General features: G+C 36.7%; 1 protein-coding gene across 3 annotated transcripts in view; it reads right to left on the bottom strand.

The window, feature by feature from the left end:
* Positions 1-22641, bottom strand: part of LOC128989682 (rap guanine nucleotide exchange factor 2) — a 278269-nt gene extending 255628 nt beyond the window's left edge. For all 3 annotated transcript variants that reach the window (XM_054411722.1, XM_054411732.1, XM_054411740.1), the window contains exon 1: positions 22504-22641. The gene's annotated coding sequence lies outside the window, so the exon portion shown is untranslated. The remainder of the gene's footprint in view (positions 1-22503) is intronic.

Genomic DNA, 22641 nt, shown 5'->3' with positions numbered 1-22641 from the left:
TCGTATCAGAACAGAACCATTGCACGCTGAGATGACGCAGCTATCAGAGGCTCAAGTCCGATGGACTTTCGGAGATATGCGTGCAGGTAAGAGCGCAAGAGTGACTCGCGAAGTGAGAGCGAAAGGTCCGGGGGGTCTCCAGTAAGCGGATGAGTCATGGCCTCGTATCAGAACAGGACGCTAAGATGACACAGCTATCAGAGGCTCAAGTCCGATGGATTTTCGGAGTTATGCTTGTAGGTAAGAGCGCAAGAGTGACTCGCGAAGTGAGAGCGAAAGATCGGGGGGGTCTCCTGTAAGCGGATGAGTCATGGCCTCGTATCAGAACAGAACCATTACACGCCGAGATGACGCAGCTATCAGAGACTCAAGACCGATGGATTTTCGGAGTTATGCTTGTAGGTAAGAGCGCAAGAGTGACTCGCGAAGTGAGAGCGAATGATCCGGGGGGTCTCCAGTAAGCAGATGAGTCATGGCCTCGTATCAGAACAGAACCATTACACGCTGAGATGACGCAGCTATCAGTCAGACTGAAGCGACAAAACCTTCTGGTCAGATAACTACTTCACTCTTCCTGGTAGATTTCAGTGCACCTGGAGATAGTGATGCAGGAGGAGACGTTGAATAGGAAAAATTCGTCATGAAAGATGTTTGATATTTTAGTAGATTCTCTAAAAATTAATTAGGATAATAAAATATTTTATAAGAAATACGAAAAATACTGTATTAAATATACCCAGATACCAAAAAGACTTGAAAGACACGTATCAAAAGCAATTATAGTACTTTAACTAGGTTAAACATAAGATGGGAAGGTGTTATCTGAGAATGTTGGTATTTTCATAAGTAATATAAAACATAATTTTTTATTAATCTACCTGAAATGAAATTTAAATTATGTAAGCTAGTACAGTATTTTATAATACTATTTTGGACCTTCTTTAATGTTGATACTAATTCAATAATCAAAAATGGGAAAGAACAACAATCCCAACCTGACGCTTACGTGTCAGCTTGAAAATCCGGTTGAATGAATGAAAATGTTTTTATTTGCTAACGTTCTGCTTATAATCTGATTGTACTGTAACAATCAGATTTTCAGAACCACTATTCTAATACCGGTTGGTGATTTTTTACCACACTTAAACAAAACAAACAATTGCAAATTTTTCAAGTACAAACCAGGATAAAAAAATAATACTAAGCCTACACACAATCAGGACTCCGAAAAAAGGCATTCTAAAAGTGAGCATACGTTATGCGTAAATTTAGTAGAGAATAATAATTGTATTTATAACCTCCAAAGAAATTGTCCCTATTACGTTAGCATGTTTTCCATCGCTGCATCGTTGTCGTGTTAATGTTGTCAATGAAAGTGCTGCAGTGACATGAAACTTTACTTATGAATGAGACTGACGTTGATGTAGGTTAGGTTTCATCTATTGATGTCTGATGGAGGTAAACACAGTTTCATGTCAATGTCACCGAAGTTTTCCACAACTCAGTGTGAGTCATGCTCAGCCTCTGCAGAACTGTTCGTGGTCTGTGACCTTGGTGATATAATGTGAGTGGGTACATTATGTTCATTCATCGCCGTATCTCGTCATTACGTTTAATCCACCTTTGTGTGCCCGGCCAAGACTAGGATATAAAGACCCTATTATACGTCTTCCAAGATCCCACTGGTCCTTTGTCAGGATTTTACTGAACCACTCCCAAGATCCAACTGAACTTCTCAAAATATCCAACTGAACTTCTTAAAAGATCCAACTGAACTTCTCCCAATACCCAACATAACTTCTCTCAAGATACAACTGAACTTCTTTCAAGGTCCAGCTGAAATTCCTTCATGATTCAACTGAACTTCTACCAAGATCCAACTGAACTTCTCATAATACCCAACTTAACTTCTCCCAAGATCCAACTGAACTTCTCATAATACCCAACTTAACTTCTCCCAAGATCCAACTGAACTTCTCATAATACCCAACTTAACTTCTCCCAAGATCCAACTGAACTTCTCATAATACCCAACTTAACTTCTCCCAAGATCCAACTGAACTTATCATAATACCCAACTTAACTTCTCCCAAGATCCAACTGAACTTCTCATAATACCCAACTTAACTTCTCCCAAGATCCAACTAAACTTCTCATAATACCCAACTTAACTTCTCCCAAGATCCAACTGAACTTCTCATAATACCCAACTTAACTTCTCCCACGATCCAACTGAACTTCTCATAATACCCAACTTAACTTCTCCCAAGATCCATCTGAACTTCTCCCAAGAAACAACTGAACTTCTCCCAAAGTCCAACTGAACTTCTTAATAATTCAACTATACTTTTACCAGCATTTACATGTTGGGGTCCAAATATAATATGGTGACTTCGATAGTAATAATAATTAATTTGCAAAAGACTTACTAAAACATCACTTGGACTGCAATTTGTACTATTATATTTTCCATAACACTCCAATGAATGTATTTTTTACAGATAATTGTGTTTACCCATTTTTTCAAAACAAAAAAAAGCTTACCTGCATTTTGAACATTGAATTAGCTGTTTCAATTATTGCAGTTTAGTCATCGACCAATATGTTACGTTCTGACTTTATATGACCAATATATGACTTTATATTTGATCAACCTTTCTAGTTTATGTTATTCATCAAATTAACATAATAAATCAATATGTGTTAAAAAATCTAGTAATTAAAGGTGACAAAATATTTACGTTTGTTATTTACTCAAGAACAACGTGTTGACATTTGTAATGCGATAAAAGATGAAATTACCATGTGCATTGTGTATCTCTCAAAGCACAGTTGTAATCTTTTATTCACATTTTTATTCATACTTTTCTAACGTTTTAAATGGAGAGTGAAGCACTGTCGCTCACGCTTTTCAATTTGCCCTTAAACTCCAATATCCTGAAAATCGCGCTACTTCCCCCAGTACGAAGGTCCCTTCTCCATGACTGGGGAATAAATTAGGGATCGATGGAGGGGAGACAGGGAAACTCAGGAACTCTAGGGGTGAAAGTAACTTTGGGGATAACATCTGATTTGTATGTAAACTGTAGGAAACTTGCTGAGCTTTGTGGGTAATAGCTGGGGGAATAGTAAAGTAGGATATATGGAAGAAAAGCTACATTCATTACTGAGTAATCGCATTATCATATGACTTACCATGGAGTGATGTGTCAAATACCAAGAAAGTTCTACTCACAGAAATCTAGTTTATCCTTTAATAAGGACTTCCTGGACTCAGACGGTGAGAACTATCTCAACGTCACGTTTTATATTACACACGTATAAACATGAGCTATCAGCATTTTCCCGACAGTTAATTGGAAAAAAATGTATACGGTTTCTGGAAATAGTGATAATAGCTTTTTCCAGAATATTTTGTTTTATTTGAACAGACATTTTTTTGTAAATTTAACTCATGGAACTTTTTGCTCAGTTTCCAATAGACGGATTGAAAATATTTGTTATTTAAGAAGTAAAATTTAAAGACTGTAAATTTAGCATCGAACTTACCTAGATAAGAGTATCAAAACACAATATAATGCGCTTAACTTTAGAACCCGCTGAATATTAACCCGTAGTACCGCAAATGCAGTTTGATTTGAGCAAACAAAGAGTAATTTATTACTGCACACCACACATGCACGGTGGCAGATCCTATTGTCTTTTGTTTCCCAGAATGCTTTAATTGCCAGTGTCATTTACATTCCGTGATGCAAATTCCAGCAAATACTCGCGAGTTCGTGTCTTCTACTGAGTGTTTGTGGCATTATAACACGCGTGTCATCACGTGATATGTTGGAGATTTGACACTTTGCAAGATTTGTAATTTACAAGTTGAACAAACTGAGTGAATCATACTTTTCCACGCAAGTTTATTTAGCTTTCGTAAAGCTTTAATGCGAAAGGTTAAGTAGAACTCTGCTTGTTTGCTTTTGCATCTGCTTATTTTATTTTTCTATTTGGCGGGCACTAAAAACAATTCCTAGTGTGGTTATATGGTTTCTCTTAATTTGAACTAGCTTTTAAAAGCGAACTAAAAAAAAAGAAAATTTCAAGTCAATAAGCGAAGAAAAGAAAAACTCTCAAAGACCTCAAAACAAAACAGTGCCGCCAGCATACCAGCAATCATACATGTAATACAGTAATGTAGTTTATATTAAAGGCAACTAACTTATTTGTACTGCAATTATACAATTGTTTTGTTGTTTTACAGATAAAATAAATCAATATGTACTTCGTTCTTTTAAAATTTATGTGATTTATAGTAATAATTTTGGACCACACCAGAAAGTTTTGTAAACTTGGCAATGCCATTGTTGCTGTTATGTTTTGAATACATATATTTAAATTTAAAAACCTGGTTAACAATTATTGCTTGAATAAACATAATCTCCCTTCTATTAGGGAATAAAGCTATTAGGAAATTTTCCCTATAGTGAATCAGCTATTTATTTTAATAATAATGGTTTAGTTTACCTCTGTCAATATGGTCCTTGCGTAGTTTGTCACTACTGCAGTTTCGTGCTCGTGGAGCACATCTTCAGGTAAAGATCACGAAAGTTAAAACATTTTCTTCATGTGAAGGTCGTCAATTTAAAAAAAAACACCGAAAACATATAACACACGAACGGTACGAAAAAAAAATTACAAACTTTGCCAATACATTAAAGCGTTGGCCAGCAACCGTATATAACCGTGGGCCAATACACTTAAAGCGTATTGGCCAAGTTTGTAAATGTTTTTTCGTACCGTTCGTGTGTTATATGTTTTAGGTGTTTTTTTTTTTCAAAAATTGACGACCTTCACATGAAGAAAATGTTTTAACTTTCGTGATCTTCACCTGAAGATGTGCTCTACGAGCACGAAACTGCAGTAGTGACAAACTACGCAAGGACCATTATTGACAGATGTAAATTAAACCATTACTATTGTTGCTGTATGGTCCAGAGGCTACCCATCATATTTATTTTATGTACCACACGCCGCTTTGTTCACGCTCATTTTATAAAAAGTGAAACGCATCCAAACAATTATTAAACTTCTTTTCGCACAGTAATTCAAAACATAATCCCTTGCAGATTGTCCTGTCAAGATTACTCATTCACATCCTGTGAGAGATCTGCCGTTATTCCCACAGGAGTCTGAAAGGGAAGAATCACTCTTCATTGTTGAAGACAACAATACTGTGTGATGTTGATGTTCCATTGTCGTCAACTACCAATCAACTTCCGTATATCGTGTCACGTGACACTCAGGTATCGACTCGTGTTGTGGCAGACCTGACAGGTTTGAATGTTGGTAGTGTGTATAGTGTGTATCCGTCAACAACAATAATGTAGTGTGATGTTCCATTGTAGTAAACCAAACCAGGTTCATTGAGTTCAATCAATGAATTTTTACCGGTTGTATAGTCAATGGTTCTATCGTGTTCTATCTACAATGGAAGCAATGTAGACTGTTGACTCTTTCTTGACCTTCTGCGTTATTGCAGACCAAAGAAAAGGTAGAAGGCTCGATTTCGTCTCTAAGCAAAGAGGCAATAACATCCATGCTTTACTACGAAAATACTGCTGGTCATCACCAGAAGGCATACAAGCATTATTTTATTCAGTGAGAAATTAAAGAATATGCCTACGCACACCAACGACACGACAATTACTAACAGCAAAATTATAAGTATTGCCAACAAACTGCATTCAACATCGCATCTACATGAGAATCCTGATGCAAGGTGGCCAATAAGTCGTACCATTGACTTTATATCTCTACACGTGTAGAGATATAAAGTCAATGGTCGTACTGTATATACTTCGACTGATAGTTGCTAATAATATTCATTCACTTGAAAAACCCCTAGACTTTCGTGATCACCTTTAAAACAATGTAAAATCCTCCTGGACACAATCATTATGGATTCTCAATTAAATCCTTTACCTATAAATGTTCCTTACAAGAGCAAGAGAGAAGAATACAATTTGCTAAATTCTACAGTCAGTTTGTCAGTACAGAAAATCACTTTTCCATTCAAAGAGACACGATATCCCATACAATTACGAATTACGGCAAGAAAACCTTGTCCAATGTCATGCTACTGTAATTTTAAATCCCAGCTTCTCCCAAGGTGTTTAGAAATTCCTTCATCCCTGAACCCAGGTGTCAATTTACATTGTTAAATAACACACACGTTGTGGCTGTTGTTTTGTTTTGTTTGCAGCATACCTTAATTTAATCGAAGCTATAATGAAAATCTTGACTTTTTGGTATCCCATAAAATCAGCATTGCCTTGAGACAGGGTAAAAATGCGATAATCCCATAATCCATTTTACCTTTCATATACTTTTCCCACATTTGGATTTTCAGCTTCAGGAAGTAAATGCCACAAGTGTCCCGATGATGAGCTCCACACCCCCGTGGTCGACGGTTGACGTGTGGTGGCTCATTACACATCTACACTCCACAGACAGTTGGCAAGGGGGTCTCACCTGCCACGGCCACGGCCACCGGAAGTTCAACCGTCTCCGTCGCCGGAAGCTAACCCGATCACACGCCCACGATACTCTCCGCTGATGGTTCTCTTGGCACCTGCGAGCCTGCGAGTGTGAGGAAAGCCATCGTTCAAGTGTAGCATCAGTTTCCCTCCATCAGTTTCAGTGGTACAATCCGTTGGCCCATGTAGACTCCAATTAGGGTTCCCTCGGTAGCTGTCTGAGTTAAAGAAGTTTCCCGCATGTCCGCAGCACATTGCGTTACACCATCTTACAAGTACATGATAATCTACAATGAGGGTTCTGTTGGCACCTGCGAGAGTGAAAACAGTCAAAGTCCACCTGCATGTCGTACTGTCCGTAGCACATTCTGTTGGAATCGTCCTGAGTCTCTTGTACATGAGTACAATGCAGAAGAATTTCTTGAAAATGGTGAGTGTAAGTAAAGCTAGCATGCATCGTCCACTATCATGTCATACTGAAACTGTCAGTGAAAATTTCACCTGGCACCTCAGTAAATGTTGATGAAAGGCCTACTATGTTGTGGGTTGTATTAGCATCTGCCAGTACGAAGGAAGCTGTCACCTCACCCCAGCATACGTCAAGCATTTAGTACTGCCAAGAAACATTAATTCACTAGCATGTCAAATACCCTCTAATGTAGTCCGTTCTGGCGGCAAACGCTGCTGTCCGAGAAGCCGTCATCCTCCACATGCACTGTAAACAGTGGCGGTTCTACACCCACGTCAAAGGGGGGAGGGGCTAAAGGGGCGCTACATATTAGGAGGTGACGGCCGGGGGCCCTCATTCGGAAATTGTGCTGTTTTTGAAGCCGTTTGGTGACTTTTAAAGTCATTTTTAACTCCTATAACTAAATACAAAAACCTCCGTTACAGTTTTTATGAGCAAATGTACTAAATTTATATTTCCAGGGTCCAATGATGGGGGACCCTATAGCCCCCCCTTTGGAACCCCCACTGCTTATTAAAGGCACATATTTGTGCAGCTCGAGAAATAAGACCTTGCGAGCCCTTCATTTTTGGCCTATCAGCAGGAATCCTTTAACCAAATTCAGCATGTTTTTAGTTTAAATTTTGTATTCATTAGTTATTATGGGTTACACCAGAGAAGACAAACTGACTCCAATAGCGGATGCTCTTAGTTATGTAATCATTATTCGAACACCGAACACTACAACAAGGAGGTAAAAAGGAGCAAGACTATCTTACGTCATACCTCTAACACATTTTTACATTTACCAATCTTTATTGAAGTCATTATAGAAGTTAGGAACCAGGAAACTGAAAGGTGTATTTTTACAGGTGATGAAACAAAGAAAGTGTGATTAATAATCGGGAAGAGCAGCGCTGGCTTTCCATGGGACCAATCTGTTGAATGGACCAATTAGAGAGAAGAGTATTAGGAACCACAAATAATCTGGTTTAATGTGAGAAAAGGCGCTTATATAAAATTAACTAACAATTGAATTGTGTTGGAGCAATTGTAAACAATCAATAGTTAGTTCTCATCTTGCAATATTGTTAGGAAATTTCTTCTTTGGATTGCTACAATAATTTCCTGTGGAATTCCACAAAGATCAACCAATATTATTGTTCATGATTTACGATAACTCTTGATACGTGTACACTGCATTTTCATTAGCCGTGTCAACTGTCTTAAAGAAAAATTTAATGTCCATATTTTTTATCACAGGGAACTTTGTTCTATGTTTTATGTTTCACCCATAGCTCTGCATATTTTACCACTAGTTAGTAATTATAATAATCTTCCGACAAACAAAAAATAATAATTTTAACTTATGTATCGTTTTGAATTTCTTTTGGTCTGTGCAGTAATTTATCTGTATCAAGCCATAGAACTCTGAATATCTACACATTTTCCTTATGTACCAAATCCTAATAGTGAAAAACTGAAAGGGCAACTAATTGAAAACTATACAATCTTTTCTGTTCCCATCATGCACCACAGAACTTAACACTGCGATAGTTAGGTATACACAGTCAATTATACTGCTACTGTATCACAACAACTATACAGGGGCTAGTTGTTATGAACAACTATATAGTAATATAGTTGTTAGGGAGCTGTATATTTCTTCGGGCCGTTGTTCACGGAATTGTCAGAATATAGATTTACAGTGAGAGTTGAGCCTGGGACTATTTCAGGGATTTCCTTTTCTCAAGATAAGGGTTTCCCGAAGACAACGCAATAAGCAGGACACTGTCACCAGCTTTTGCAACTCGATATCATCTTCTGTGATCATTTAGTAACGCTTGCAAGATATGATTTATAAATTATCAGAATTATTTCTTAATCCCTCTAGAAAACTTGTAAAAATGTTGTTCAAATGTCCCACACTCCCCTGGGTAAAGGACGTTTTGAAAACCCAATTTCATATAATTTTTTTGAAATTGGAATTTTGCAGTAGGGGCATATAACAAGTCTTGATCTACTGTTTGAACTTCAATATAGAAAAGTACGTTGTACTATTTATAACTATTTAACCCTGGCATTCAAAAGCACGCAAGTCAGAATGAGGTCAACGGAGACACCTTGCATGTTGAGTACATAATTTATAAGCCAACAGAGCCTCATTGATCGTTCACTCCGCACTCGCCAGCTGCCGTCTGTCATCTGAGCTTCCTCTACAGTCTACTCTACATACTCTAGAGTCTACCCTCCGCACAGTGTCAACCTCCAGCTTCTCGTTTTGCAAAATCCCATCTGCTATCTTTGCGACATGGAGTAAAGTAGATAATCAAAATTAGAGGGATACAAGATGGGGCTTGGAGGTAACATTTGTTGCAGTTGTTGAAAGATGGAATTGGGAGGGATCAAAGAATTGGCGAAGTTATGCAACCAAATATAGTCCCCATACATATGAAGTACTAGTACGGCGTCTGTTTACAAGTTGCCGCCGAGTGACCAATCGCATAAAAACCTGGTACAAAAACTAAAGATGTTCAATGTTCAATGGCCGTGTGAAGACGCAAGAAACAAGGCTGCGGAGGATTAGAGCAGACCGGAGCTAAGTGGTGGAACTGACCGCTCTATTTCTCGCCCTCCTTCTTTAGTCTTTACTTGCTCACCTGTCCAGTACGTGTACAGTATCGAATGTCCTGTATGTACTGACCAAGCCTTGCGCATATGCGGACGTATTGGTACAGTTTGTAAGGTTCAACAATTTCATCCGAAGCTGGACCAGAATCATAAGTGGAAAGCTTACACAAATTCACCAATTCAGTCATTTCTACTGCGGTCTTAGTGGGTACAGAAATCTCACAGAAGGAGCAAACAGGATGAACGTAGCAGCACGACAAATAGAAGGAGAAAATCAATTTTCAATGAAAACACGCGATGGAACGCATATTTGTAGACTTAAGTAAAAGATTCAACTTTTTTCAAACTGAATTACACGAATAAATATTATAGAAGATAAAAAATCATCATCTCAAAAACAATATTGAATACAAGGTTAGCTGTCAGGAATAAGGGCCAACTTTTAAACCATAAAATTCAATTGAGAAATGTATTATGGACAAAAGAATATGATTTAACCGAAAGACAAGGTGGCAAGCTTTACTTCTAGACTAAGGGATGCAAAATGAGAACGAACTTCCAATCAAACAAACGAAGATATTATCAATAGAGGACGAATCACCTGCCAACCGAAAAAAGTGACACACATTCATTGGCTAGAGGACACGATAGTTAACAACTGTCAAACCAGCCAATAAAGAAATGCCATAGAGAGAAAAGAACATTTTTTTCGAAAAGACCCTTTACTTTGGCAAGAATTACTTCAGGTTGTAAGACACAATAAACAACTGTAAAACTAGCACACAAAGAAACGTATAACAGAAATACAACATTTAAAAAAGACACTCTGGTAAGAATAACTATGATTTGTTTGGTGGCTTTTGTTAAAAGACACAAAAGTGAACAGTAAAATCAGCAAATTCATACAGCAAATCAAATGAACAGATTAGAGAGGAAATACTAGTGAATAATAAAGTTGCATATTCTCTTGACAGTGATAATAGGATTTAAACCAAGCAAAAGGCAAAAGACGATTTGCAAATCGTTACTCGCCGGCTGAAGGACTTAACTTAGAACGTGAACGAAGAAACACACTAAAGAGAACAGGGAATATTATACAACAAAAAATACTAGCTGGAAGGCATTACTTGTAAGCTACAATACACAAGACACGAGTGTAACTCGATTACCGGGCCCTAACCCTAGTAACACGATGAGGTCCTCGCTACGGTCGACTGGCGGAGAATCTAATATGTTGATATTACACAGACCAAGGAGCAGGGATACCCTGGGGATGATAATGTTCATCCGAGGGGTTGTCCATCTTGCTTGATCGAATTCGATATAAAATCAAATAATTTAATAAAACATCCCCTATCGTTCATGTGTGTTTGTAATTTGTGTGTGTTTTAAAGCAGAAAATTACTAACGTAACATTAAATTTCCCTGGTTTGACTTTTAACACTGAGGTAGTCTGTCGACATTTTGTAAAAAGAAAACTCTATATCAATAAATTGTATGGACTATAATTTATTTTGAGACGAGAAATAATTTTGTGTTATTATATTCCTTAGTAATTACTGTATACATCTAGACTACCTAACTCTGAGTGTAACGACCACATTAATATAATTATTCATTACATTACTTGATAAATAGCTAAGGTTATGTAGAAAAATTAAAATAAAGACACTGCTATAAAGCTGGTGTATTTACAGGAAGATACATACAGTACCTTACATCAGTAAACTTTATCGGTGGCTTGCTTAAATTTAAGTATACCATTATAACACTTGAAACGATTTTAACATGGGAATGTAGTGTGCCTACCTTACGGTGTTGTATCTATTCAAAAGCTTTTAACGACCTTCAGATCTGTTTGTTTGGTGCTTAGGGCACAGACTATACCTAGACCTTCAATGTTACGGTAGCACAACAGTCTCGTTCGTTTATAGAAATACCTCAGAGTTAATTATATTAGATTATGTTACACGAATTTGTATTTATACTCAGAGGTTCAAAATACGCTTCAGTGAGCCATTACAGTGATTGCATTATTATGTATTTGTATATTACAATAGCCTATATCAATATAAATATTTATATGTTATGTAAGCCAAAATACAATCCTAGATTTTCCTTTGTCATGGACACAGATTTCTACTTGCCTGAGGGACAATTTTCTATTCTATGGGAAATGTAAAGTGTAATTAATAATCGGGGAGAGCAGCGATTTTTTCATAGGAAATATTATTTGTTAAATAGAGTTTGAGTATATAGTTTAGAGTATCAAAACGCACAATTTCGCACAGGTACCTGGGGTAATCCTTGGAATTGCACTCGTACAACACATTAAACCCAAAATACACATTTTTAAGAGAAAAGTACACATATTAATCCTTAGTAAACATTATTATAACCATATTGAGAGTGACATAAATCCCTAACGAATACTTGAACAGAAATGCTCAATACAATAGATTGTTCTGTTCAAGTATTCGTGATTGCCCTTGTTAACAGGTGAACAACGAGTTTACCCTAAAAAACGTGTACAATTTGCATTGTATGTTTGTGTGTTACTAGAGATGGAGATGGAGTCACAGTGCATATCGTGCCGTTATGTACAGAACCGTAAGTGAACTCGAGCAAGTGACTGCGCTACAGTGGCAGCGTATTGCCATTGATTATGCATCTCCCGTATACATATCTTGGGAGATGTATAATAAGAAGAAATGGCATTGTGCACGTTTCATTTAACGCTCCGGCGTCAGCAAAACACAAGCAAGTCACTCGACATAAAGCTGTTGATGCTGTGATTGTTGCTTCACAATCACGTGACCTGGGTGTTGATGTCTGACGTAATTCTTGTGGCGAAAATAATTATGTCAGCTGTTCACAGCTCTTGTCTCCGTTGGACCAATTTGGACTAACTTTCACCGAAGACAACAAACTATGGACATCTATTGCAATGCATTTTACTGTGGATGAAATATTGAGACAAAGATGCAGTACTGGTACATAGAACTAATATGATGTAAGAATTGGCCATTAACCTGTTAGTTTCATTAGCTGTAGTTTCAAAACAGGTCTGATTCACCCAACGAGCACACACCTATGTCTGCATGTCTGTATAAACCTTATTTTCATGTTTGTGTTGTCCTATCATAGAAAATGTCGAAGATGTTCTCGAACATAAAAATACTGCAATCTTACTTCAGCGTTAATTGGCAATCTACATGATATAATTGGCAGAAAAATACCTTTAAATTGATTTCATCATATCCATACTAACGATTAATCTATGAGGGACTACGTAAATTCCGTGGGTGTCTTTACTAAGTAATTATTTAAATAGGGCTCAGCTTATAACCTGAAGAGTGTTGATTCGATTGGATGGAATCTGTCACGTTCCTCATTGAGCTATTAATTAAAGATACTATCCAATAAAGCCAAGATTTGGACCGAGCTATTACAACACCGTAAACAATTCCACCGTCGATAAACGCACAAAAAACCATCTAACTGCACCCAAATCACACTATTGACCCTCCTCTCGGCACTTTGGGTGTGTAAAGGTAATCGTGGGTGACCCAAGGCGCCTTCGACAATATCGTCCCGACATGAAGGTCGTCCAACCATAAACAGGTAGAGAAGGTCCTTAGCAGCTGCAGACCCGACAAACCATCGATCACTTCACAACAGGTCGAGACACAGGGTAACTGGAACACACGATCTCGAGCTGCGATTGGAGGTCGGAGGTGGTAATTGAAAAGTGAATTATGTTTGCCGAACCAAAATAGAGCTCGGGGTGTGATTTGGGCCTAATTCGATGGTTTAGTCGTTTAGCAACGTTTCACATCACCTTTCATTTCGGTAATTCCTAAATAATTTCTGCAGAGGTTTTCAAAATAGGTTTAGACATTGAATAAACTATTAATATTGTTGTATTTTTGTTCATATTCGCCTGAAATACTTGTACATGTCAGATTCAGATTGGAAAAATAGATTGTCTCCACGTAGGAATTGTGGTGGACGTAAAACAGAGTAGTTTTGGAGGTTGGTATTCAAACTGCTTTCATAAAAAATATGTTGCATTTGAACATTTTTAGTGAAATTGGAGAGGCTTTACAGGTGATTACAGTGGTTTCGATGCATACTTTATGTATATTATGTAGGAAAATACCTCCTTATCTAACACTTTATATCACTTATCACTCACTATTCAGATAATTCATCTAGAACTCAAATGCCACCAATTAATGATGTATACGAAATGCATACAATTTAGCGAAGTGGACCTTAAGGTGTCATACAATATTGTGAAAATTCCTTTCGCTCACATACAAGAATTCTCACATACGTTTTAGTCACAAGAAAAAAACATAATCCATATTGGGAACCTCCACGGGGTTCATTCCTTTGCAGTCGTTGCGTTGAGCTCAGAATTCACAAGTACTCCTGTGTTCACTGTTGAAGGGCATATATCACACCCTGCTCTGGAAATCCTCTTCGTCCCCATACCGCATTTTCTTCATTTGCCACGAATGACTTTCGGATTACTACCAACCCAAACTCTTGTCCCAGTCTCACCCAAAGTATCCAATTTCGTTACGAACCCCAAAAGTTCCACCCCTCCTTTGCAGTCTTTGAATTCAGGATTGAACACAGGACCATTGGACAGTGTCAACCAAACCCATTTCATCTCAAAATTACAAAAATTATCCTACATTCGGGACAAACTCCCCACGATTGGGATCCTTCTTTGCAGCCCATGGAATCAGGATGTATTACGGGACACTGAACAGGTGCAAAGCCACAGTAGCGAACACACCAATTTCATCCAAAAATTACAAAAATTAACCTACATTCGGGACAAACTCCTCACGATTGGGATCCTTCTCTGCAGCCCGTGGACTCAGGATGTAGTACGGGACATTGAACAGGTGCACAGCGACAGTGTCGAACACACCCATTTCATCCCAAAATTACTTGTATGACCTATATTCAGGAAAAACTCCCCGCAAGTGGGGTCCATCACTGCAGCCCGTGGACACACAACACAGGATTCAGCACACACAGGACATGGGACAGGTGCAGCGACAGTGGCGAACTCTACTTGTCATTCCAGAGTTGACTTTCGGACATTGACTCTGCCGCCCACCAAAACTCGACACCGATCGTCGATACGGTCAGCTGGAACATCAGCATTGAGCATGTCTCACCTCGGAGTATGAGGTTACCTTCTAACAGTTCACCGGCGACAAACGGTATGACACCTCTCTGTCATCGGTTATTATTACTCCATAGAGATCGATGCTCTCTGTACGTATCGTGTAGCGTCGACTTGAGTAAGTTATCTCACAGCATAAAAAAAACACAGATCTTCGCTTACGGAATATCCAATGTTTTAAATGGTTAGGTATTAAAAATTTTTACAGGAACTCTGGAACGATTGTTTGTATTTGGAAAAGGAAGGGGAATTAATGTGGTATGACGTACACAGTACAGAGTAAAATATTGACTACGAATAGTGAACTACACTTGTCATTCGAAAATCTACACAAAATTGTTTCTATTTAATTTCTTTCCATACAAAGCAATCCTATGCGATTTTCAAAACTCGCATATTGTTACATTAAAAGTTCAACGAATAGGGTTACTGTAAATCTATCGCTGTTTTCATGTACCCACTGTATACATAGTTCTTCACAACATCGACATTCGCTACAGACGAGTTGAAAATCTATCCTTTGGATACTACAAGCAGGCATAGTATAAAATTGAATATTTTATATTTTTGGATGGTATAATATTTTAGGCATGTCTTGATATTACAATCAGGCCACCACTACTGATGGTCATTTCATAGTTGAATTTTAGGGGTACGCTAATTTTAATTTTGTTTTTGAGTGATTTTAGCGAATTTCTCATATAGCTATAAGCTATTATTTATTGCTATAGTCGAAGTAAAATGCTACTCACTTCATAGTTTAAAAATTATCTATTTCACCAAGACAACCAGTTAATTATTGACCAGTTGTGGGAGGTTGTTCAAGGAGGTGTTAATTTCCGTTGGTCTCTCCACCTTCCCTTATCTCTAATCGCTAACATTATCTTACAGCCTACAACTGTTGTGCCAACCTTACTTTGGCCTCGTTACAAAAACGCCAGATGAAGTTAATCGAAAAATTCTTAACACATTCTTTTTTATAGCGTAATACTTAGTTAAACTTGCTTTCTTACATTTTCATATTTAAGGTCTACATCAAAATTATTTTAACACATGACGAGGTGTTAGCCCGTCCTACGTACGGGAATTCAGTAGTCAGTTAAAACCGTGTACAATTCAGATCAGCTAGTTTGCACATATAAAGGCAAAGTTTCTTGCAGTTTTATTGTGAAAATCCTCTTGTAAACAAATGTTGTGTGACCAAATATGTTTTTATACCATCATAGGCCTATACGATATGCATTTTAAATCCGATAATTTTACAATAAATCAGCAATCCTGCAATTTTTACGATGTGAAAAGCGTTGAAGTGAGATTTGCAGCCGATTCGCACAGACGCACACTGATTATAAGTAGCCTACAGTAGAGAGGGTAACAGTCAATTGAGAAGTGTATAGACCTAGTCAACGATACCACCTTACATAGCATACCTGTCTCTTCCATAATTATTATCACCACAATACAACTACTATACACAATTTCCAGTAGGTCTGAATGGAAACGACCAAAAATAAAACGATAATATCCAATAAAATTCATGGCTGCACGTTACTTGACGTCCTACACTCAGTCGATTGTTTTTTTCGATTCAATATTTTCATTCGATTGTTTCATTCGATATATCGTTTGGTTAGTTAGGTTAGGTTAACCTTACCTAACTAACCAAACGATATATCGAATGAAGCAATCGATTAATCGATATATCGATCGATATTTTCATTCAAATGAGTGTAGGACGTCAAGTAAAGTGCAGCCAAATTCATAGTACACATAATTTAACTTTGGTGTCCTAACATCAAAACTTATCGTCACACCCTATCCTTTATTTCAATTTCACTGCATTAATTGCTAAATAATAAGTGTGAACAAAGAAAAGCAAAAACAATAACAGTTTGTTTTGAAACAGCTGTTTGGTTCAAATGACATTCATTTGAAAAAAAAGAACTGGTCACATGTAGCAGGAATATAAAAAGTAAACACGCTAGTAAAGCTAATGACGTAATTGTTCATGTTTATTATCCATACCGTTATCAGTTTTATCCTTGATAATTACCCACCCTCGTGGAATAATGTACATCGTAATTTCTCATATTAGTTAATTTTAACTACAATATATTCATAGTTGAAATAAAAATGATATTTTCACGTTTGGGGGCGCTGATATAGGCACCCCAAAACGTAACCACAACTGAACACGATTTCATAAAAGGATGGTTTGTCTAATTGCAGTATCCTAGGTCAATGTTGACGTTGTGTTCAATCTATGTCATCCACCTGTTTATCTTTGTATAAAACCCGGCTTCGGGCTTGAGGTTGTGGTGGTAATTTAAAATGGTGATTCCTGATTATTCTTCATCTTCTTGTTATGACATCAATATTTCCGGGCCTAATCCAAACAAAGTTAAAGCAGACAAACATTAATTGTAAACAGAAAGCTACCATGAAGAATTAAAACATGTAAACATTGTTATTTTTTAAATCTTTCCTTGAAAAGTCGAGCAGTAAAATAATTTGCATTTATCCTTTTTTATTAAGACTCGTGTACAGAGCCTCGATTTGTACGGTGGTTTAATTAATTTTGGTCTAAACTATTTTAAACTGTGGTCTAATTATCTCTACTAATCTTACTTATTTCCTATAATCAATGACAAAATAAGAGTAAATAAAATAACCTCATAGTTCCATAGTTTTTATTTAACCAGCTGTTAAAACAAATTATATTGCTCTAAAACAAATCGAAGATTACAAAGATTGCTTTAAAAAATAGTTTGAACATCCTAGTATTTTACTGTGTATATTTAATTAATCTATCATCCTCTTACAGAAGAATTGAACGTATCAATGATTAGCATTACATATAGTATAAATAAGTCAACCCTAAGTACAGTATGTCTTTACATTTTTATCCAAATGCTGAATTTATTACACAAAAGCTGAATGTTTACAGCTGTTATGTTAAGCAAATTATTTTATGCCAAAAGCTACTAAGAATCTTAGCGTCGGCTGCTAGACTTTAAACAAATTAAAACTTAATTTCTAAAAAACTGGGACCCTAAACTGAAATTATGGCTTCGACATTCCCTAGTTCTCAAAATTATCTTTCTTTCAACACAAAAATCATGAAAATCCGTCGAGTGGTTGATTCAGAATCGTGAAATAAAAAAACACTGTTTAGTTTTAATATTATAGATTCTTTCCGATAAAGGCCTATGTATTATTTGAAGTTTATTCTTATGTTTAGATATTTCACTAACTTGTATAGCAATTTTTAGTTTTTGTTTTTAATGTCGGTCAAAGACCTCCCAATGAAATTGTAATCATGATGGGCCAGTCAGGCACAATTTATGGTCACTTCTGCACGGTTCAATTAGAGAGCGTTGTTGTTAGGGCGTTTCTTGTTGTTTGGCTAACTTCAGATTTAACTTATGTTCGATTAAATATAACAAACAATTTGTTATTTGTGGATTGTGATCTAGTTTAATGAACCATTAGTAAAGGCAAAGGGTAAAACTAATAAAGCCAATTATTTAAAAGATAGAAACACATTTAATCAACATTAGCTTACGTTTACAATATAAACTGTATCACACAGACTAAAGGCTCTAAACACTACACTGTCACCTAGATAGACGAAGGATCAGGAGATAGGTTCCATCACACAGACTATAGGAGACAGCAAGCGGCTATTGTAGTGTATATGTTGTGCAGTGAGGGGGTCAAGTGTAGTAACTAAATTAACTAACTAACTACCAAAATAGCACCTCCTCTCACCACTACACTGTCACCTAGGTAGACGAATGATCAGGAGACAGGTTCCAACACACAGACTATAGAAGACAGCAAGCGGCTATTGTAGTGTCTATGTGGTGCAGTGAGGGGGTCAAGTGTAGTAACTAAAGTACCACACGAGCACCTCCTCTCACCACTAGTGAACCACAACCCTTACAACTCTACCACACTGAGAGGGAAGTAGAGGGTAGAGGGCGTTGTTAGCGAGTGAGATCATGCGTGAGTTAATTGTTTAGAACAATGCAACTCAACTTCCTCACCTTGGTTTGTTGCGTATCACCGGAATCACGTTACGTCATTTGAACAATGCCTCCGCGATCTCTGGATCTCTCCGCGATTGAGTGAGGTGGGCAACTCGATATCGTTGTCTATACACATACAATCAGTGGGCCTTTATGTTTGCTTGTCCTTTCAACAACCAACAGTCAATCAAATCGTAGTAATTGTGGGAAATCATCTATGATGTTGTCCTATAGCACATAGACACATAGAGAACATAATTCAATATATTCCTCGCTTTGCTCGGTAAATTATTACACAACTTAAGGTTTGTTCTTGCTGTGGAGTAAATAGGAAAAATAGTAGATTCTTTCAAGCTAGGCAATTTGGGGCAAAAAGGAGCATAAAAAATGTACACAACACACAACATTTTAAACAATAGTGCTCGCGATAATTTTGATATAGTGAACATTTCAGTGAACTTTTGCCTACAGCTGCAAAATGTGAACATTAATAGCTCACATTTTTATTAAGGTATGCACTCTGTATTTGAACAATATTCTTTACTGATTTGAAACTTCCTATGTATAATCTTTTTTTAATATTTTATGTCGATTATTTTGTCTTTAAATCGTTAAGATGGAATCTATTTTTAAAAATTCACTGTTTTTACTGGATAGGAGTCTACCATGGTAAATTAAAAGTATTAATGTATAAGAGTATAAGTATTATTATCAATGATAACGTAAAAAAAAGAACAAGTACCATGTACCTCTACAATAAAAACGTAAACTCAAATTGCTCGTCACACTGATACACCGTACTATCGGAGCTGGCGCCCGTCGTAGTGATGGGAGTGCGGGAAGTAGCTGCCTTACCTAGTAAACAGTAACTAACAGTTACACACAAAGACATCCAAGTGTCGAAGGGAAGGTCGACATCGCAAGTCCTTGAGACCAGCTGTAGAAAGCCGCGATAACTTCTGACACTGTACCGCCGCCGTGCTACAATTAACTATACTTAGTTCACAATATGTATGCGGTTTTAGGGGGGGGAATCTATCCTCTCCACTTGACTCTTATCTTAAAATTATTAGTTCAACAGCTGATTAAGCAACATACATTAAATATACAAAACAGTGGTGGAGGAACTTTCCCTCAAACCGCCTAAATATTGTGAACGAAGTATAATAGACTAATCATACTCTAGGCTAGAGATGGTACCTGGTCTTGTTCAAAAAAACATTCTGTGAACGCTGCATTTTTCCGGTCGTGACGCATCATCCTCACCGGTGTTACCATTTTTAGCTTTTACTCGTTAAATCATACTTTTTTCGTTTCAACGTTCGTTTCTGTGTTCGTGTTCGTAACCGTGATCATGTTCGTGTATGAACGTATGTGTGTATTGACGACCTTATGATGAAGTGATTTGACATCCCCTGGACGCCCGAAGATGACTTCGTGAGAAGTTTAAACTAGTTGCGTCATAACAGCAACAACTTGGATTACAAGAAGCAGGTATTTGCACTAATTTTTATATTCAACGTAATCCGGAGGCTAACATCAACATTAAAATTGAAAGCAAACTTAGATGACTAACAAGAGAAGTTAAAAATACCACATACAATGGTAATACAAGACGATCACTAATGTGGACTGTACAGGAATATTGAAATGAAAACATGCAGTAACAACATTGCTACAGTGACAGTAGATGCATAACACGATGACAAGATATGTGAGATGGTTCCACAAAATGATTTGAATGAACATGGGTGCAAGCTAATAACAAATGCAAAAATTACAATGTTAACAAAACAATAACGATGACAGGACTGTATAATCTAAATAATAATATAAACGTAATCTGACATGAATGAATGTCTTTGGTTTTGTAATTGTTACTCAGGATGAGAAGTTTACAGAACTCACAGCATCAAGTATCTTAAGTAGGAAAAATTATAATAATTTATGGAAGAGAACCTAGATCTACGCTTCGAGCTAGATTTCTTTTAGCCAACTGATTTCAGTTTTAACTTACCAGTGACGAATAAAAACGCCGCTCAAAACCCCATTAACTCACAGCATCTTAAATCGCATCAGCAAAAGACGAACAAGAAAACTGTTCATAAACACCACATCAGTTTGTGTCCTGTCACTAGCAAATTAATAGTTGTACACTAGAAATACTCAATAGTAGCCTATTTATCCACCCCAGTGTATAAAGTTTACACCTGTGCACACCATGACAAAATTCACACGCACACTCATAAATAATTATTTCAGACGAGCTGCAAAGACTATTTGTTGTAGCCGAGTATTTGTTGTATTTGTATAACTACTATAACCTAGTAGGTATATAGTAGTAGGTTATAGTAGTATGTTTTCTGTGGTTTAAGTGTCAAACGCCGATAAAATTGTTTTCTACATCACAAATTACAGCAATACTAACTTATTTTCAAACATGGTATTGATAAAACTTGAGTGACACAGAAAAGAGAATTGTAAATAAGATCCTCTATAAACCTACCAATTCCCCCTCGCGTCAATAATTAATTTAGGTGGATAAATCAAAGTGTTTATCAGCTGTATACGAGAGTTTACGTGTACACCAGACGTTTTCAACAACAAAATCCAAATCCCGGATGCCAACTAAACTATCCGGTTTGTAGACGGACCACAGTAATTAGTAGATAAGACACGGAATCGGGAATCAAGTAGCGTGAATCCGGAATCGAGCTGGTGGGCGGGACACGACAGAACTTACTATAGTGTGTAAAGTGAACAGTGTGTATTGCATAACACATCTGGCTAAGGCACATAGGTGAAGGTAACCTAACCTACTTATGAACCGCACAAGCAATAGGTACAAGCGTTGTAGGTCAACTCTCGTACAAGTGCATATATTTTAGTTACACTCAATATGCAGAATTAAAATTTTTACAAAGTACTACCTGTCATTGTAGTTTTTCACATAATTATAACTTTTAAGCGTGTCAACACTAAATGGATTTATTGTAAAAATTGTGTAAACCGTGTGAATAAAATAAACTACTTAAATCCAAGTGTTTGAGAGTTCTTTCATAATATATTTTCCCCAGATATAACTTACTTTACAACACTTCCAACATTCAGTGAGGTTTTAGGAAAATAATCGAAATTGCACCTTGCCATGTCCTCCCTCCGTATAATTAGGATATACTAAGTTTTTAAAAAGATAATACATTAAAATTATAACCTGGAAATTAAAATAATTTTTGACAAGTAACCTTTGTTACTATGATTTGCACAAACCTACTAAACCAATATATTTCAAAGTTATATTTCTTTAATTTATTGCCTCCTTCTTCATTTTTTAACCTAAATTAGGGATTTTTGATTTTTTTTCTATGAGGCTTCTATTTGTTAGTATCAGCTTATTTCTACTTTAAACCCTCACAAATTCTGTTTTTTCGGGATTTCCAAACTGACTTTTAACTTCATAGGCCCCAAATCTTAATAGATACCTGAATCCATTATTTATTTTATCTGCTCTAACTTTAAATAATTATTTTACTGTGGGAAAAAGTTGCTGTGTTTTCTTTCCCATAGTAGTGTAACTCGCCAAAAAAATTCTTTTGAAAAACTTAATATAACTCTAAATTAATTTAAAACTATTAATGAAAATTTTGAATAACTTACATATAATTCCCGTAATCCTTAGACAAGAAATAATCCCAAAAAGGTCAAATAGGTAACACAACACACACAAATCGCTAAAAATGCACAACAAACTTTCAAATTCCGAACCGACAACGATTCACTACACACGCTCTGTTG

The sequence above is a fragment of the Macrosteles quadrilineatus genome, unplaced genomic scaffold (assembly GCF_028750875.1).
Source record: "Macrosteles quadrilineatus isolate MER2022 unplaced genomic scaffold, UCM_ALF_1.0 Scaffold_1__1_contigs__length_201487025, whole genome shotgun sequence".
Lineage (NCBI taxonomy): Eukaryota > Metazoa > Arthropoda > Insecta > Hemiptera > Cicadellidae > Macrosteles > Macrosteles quadrilineatus.
Note: the sequence above shows the minus strand (reverse complement) of the source record. Positions and strands in the feature narration are given on the sequence as shown.